General features: G+C 29.4%; 1 non-coding gene across 1 annotated transcript; it reads right to left on the reverse strand.

The window, feature by feature from the left end:
• Positions 1-1815: 1815 nt before the first annotated feature.
• TRNAE-UUC (transfer RNA glutamic acid (anticodon UUC)) lies at positions 1816-1887 on the reverse strand. The gene has a single exon. It is a non-coding gene; the product is annotated as a tRNA-Glu (tRNA).
• Between the last annotated feature and the right edge of the window lie 1658 nt (positions 1888-3545).

A 3545-nucleotide genomic window follows, 5' to 3' on the forward strand; every position in this document is an offset into this window, starting at 1 on the left:
TGAAAAGATCTTTGAATATGTTTATAGAATGATCTAGTCTTTCGTTGCTGTTAGAATGATTCTCATATTCAAAATAGAAAATCATCTAGATAGCTGACTTGTGATCAACCTGAGTTCATTGAAGAACTCCCACTAGAAACAATTCCCTTTCATTGCTTCTTAGGCAATAATGAATTCATTTCAATTATGTAGAATTGCAAATGATACTACTCTTTTGGAATACTCCAACCAGTTCACAGAGATGTGGGAGATACATCTTTCAACTGAGAACTTGGAAACTAATCATTGATTCAGTTTCCCATGCATCACATATGGTTTAGAACCTATGTTACCACCTTTTAATCACGAGGCCTAATTGCCCGTGTATGTTTGTGGTTTGCCTAACAACAAGATTCAACTTTTGCTTAGGCAAATGCATGTAGCATCAAAACTTTAGTTCATCTTCACTTCCTCTTATCAAGTGCTCATCCTACATATCCAAATGTGTTGGATGTTCTTGATATTGTTCTAATGATATTTGATCTAGATCAATAGAAATTGGTATAAACTCGTCACGATCTAATGTTCACGAGTTATCTTGGCGATCTATATATCACATCATACATGATTGATTGTAATGCAAAAACCATTCGCATTTTTAAAATCTATCCATGTAACTTTTAGCTTTATTCTGTTTCAAGAGATACTGAATCTTGCTAAAATCTTGGAATTACCATGTGATATAAGGTGAAGGCACCTCTTCAAGGTCCTTCATGTTTAACTTTAGTAATAACAGCCTAGCTTTATACTTAGTTAAAGCATTAGACTTACTCATATGGGTTTAGAGTCTCTTTTGAGTCTCTCAATTGTGTTTGATTTAGTAATTAGTTTTAGAAAATCCAAATAACGCTTTAGATCCTATCCAATAGATCTTTAACCCAATATGTTTTAAGTTTCGCCATGGTTCTAATATTGACAAATACTTTAAAATCTATCTATTTATAATTTGAATGTCATTTTCAATAGAGAGATATGTATCTCATATGTAGAACCAATAAACATGACTTAGCTCCCACTAAACTCCTTATCTACAAGATGATCCATATTTTCATAAAGCTATGATTGCTCAATAGCCTTGTTGAAAAATATGGTCCAATTCCCACTTGCATGCTTTAATCTACGAATAGATTTCTTAAGCTTGCTCTTTTATCTAGCATCCAAAACTTTTACATTGTGTGATCTTAATTTATTTTATACGAAATAAGTCGAAATAACTCGAAAATAACATATAAGTGGAGCATCGCCTGGATCATAGACACTACTTATTTTTACATATAAATTGTGTCATTGATCACTTCAAAAAAAATTCCCTTAAAGAGTAAATTGTTTTTTTATTTTATATTACGGGTTATCTACTCCCTCCATCCCTTAATACTCGCACCGTTTTGACTTTTTGCATTATTCACATAATTCACTTTGACCCTATTTTATTTCTAATATATGAAAATAAATGTTAGTATATAATATATTGTTGGCTTCATCTTAATATATATTTATATTAATATTTTTTTAAGTTTTTATAATGGGTAGTTAAAGATATTGGTGATCAAAGTTGTGCATTGACAAACGTGTCCAGTTAAAACGATGCGAGTATTAAGGGACCGAGGGAGTATATATTAGATAGTAGAAAACAATATTTAATTTTTTAGGTGTTAAAAAATAATTTATCCTTTTTACGGGAATAAAAAACAAAGCAACAACAAGATGGAATATTGTATTCCTTAGGGGGGAAAAAAGATGGATTATTAATCTATTACAAGGAATGAACGAAAAAATTTCCGATGCCGGGAATCGAACCCGGGTCCCCTGGGTGAAAGCCAGATATCCTAACCGCTGGACGACATCGGATGTTGTTGTTATTTTTGATACATTAATAAATTAACGGCCCAAAAGCTCAAAAAGGTAAACATTTTTTATTCAGGAAAAAAGGAGTAAACAATCATAAATTCACAAACATATACTCGTACGTAGTATAACTTAAAATATGTAAATAACTTTTATTTTCTCAAGGAAAAATTTAGTTTTTTTCATTACTAGATTGGAACCCGTGCAATATACAATTATCTTTTACTCCGTATTTTATTTGTATAATATATTCTTTTTAATATTTAGTATTAAGAAATATAAAACTAAAATACTCGAAATATTAAATTTTTTGTAATAATAATAAAATAAGCTACTTTTAGAGTACCATTTATGTTCCTTTTTTAATAGAAACTTCCGAACTTGGAGTACCAATTAAGACATGTCATCCATAACTAATTATGGTAACAATAGGCACATAACACTAACAACTTAGAGATCCCAAAACTAATTTAAGAGAAACAATACATCATGGTTTTGTCAATTGTTAGCCTTCATGTAACATTCTACTTGTTTTAATCGGAGGTTTTAATTGTATCAGTGTGATACACGGTTTATAATATAAATATAAATATTTACGCAGACTCCAATGCAATATTTATCCACTTATATATCCATTTACGTACGTTTGTGAAAAAATTAAATTTGATATTTTGAAAATACATAACGAGACCAATCTAACAAGATCTTACATGATAACATTTTGATGTATATAACAGTAAGAATTCACGGTCAAAGTTTTCATACTTTGGACACATATTCCAAAGCATAAAGAACATTAAGGAACGGATGTAGTAAGATGTTACTTTAATATTTTACTAAGGTCACTTTTTGTGTGTGAATGGTGTTCCTTTTAAACATACACGCAATTACTACTAATATTACTAAGGGTTACTTCTATTAACAATTCCAGTTACTACTAATATTGCGAATGGTTACTTCTATTAACAATTCCAGTTACTTCTATAGTTTTAGAAAAGTTATTTTTTTTCAAGCTACATATTCACTTAGAACATTAGAATGTTACTTTATGGTTACTTTTTGTACGTTAATGGTGTTACTTTAAATATAGGCACAATTACTACTAATGTTACTAAAAGTTACTTCTGATTGTAATTGGTTACTTCTATTTATAATTTTAGTTACTTTTATAGTTTTAGAAGAGTTACTTTTTTAACAAACTACTTATTCACTTAAAATATTAGAATGTTATTTTAATATTTTATAGGGTTACTTTTTGTATGTTACTGATGTTACTTTTAAATATTATGCACAATTACTACTAATAGTCTAATAGTAATAAATGTTATTTTTTATATTTTACTGGTGTTATTTTTAAATATTAATGTACAATTACTACTAATATTACTAAGTTAAAGGGGGAAAATCATGACTTCATGTATTTCCAACAATATAATGAAGAGAACTTAAAACTAAAAACTATCAAATTGGGTATCCTCTGATTTTTACTCCCTCTAACAACAATACACCTGACATCCATGCTTTATTTCTCTAAACTCCACAAAACATCCACCTTGGAGACCACAACCACCGCCACATCTTCTATGAACTATATATTCCTCTTACTTTCTCTCTCATGCATACCACCAACATCTTCGATTAGTATATATAATGCAAAAGGG

This window comes from Spinacia oleracea, chromosome 4 (genome assembly GCF_020520425.1).
Source record: "Spinacia oleracea cultivar Varoflay chromosome 4, BTI_SOV_V1, whole genome shotgun sequence".
Lineage (NCBI taxonomy): Eukaryota > Viridiplantae > Streptophyta > Magnoliopsida > Caryophyllales > Amaranthaceae > Spinacia > Spinacia oleracea.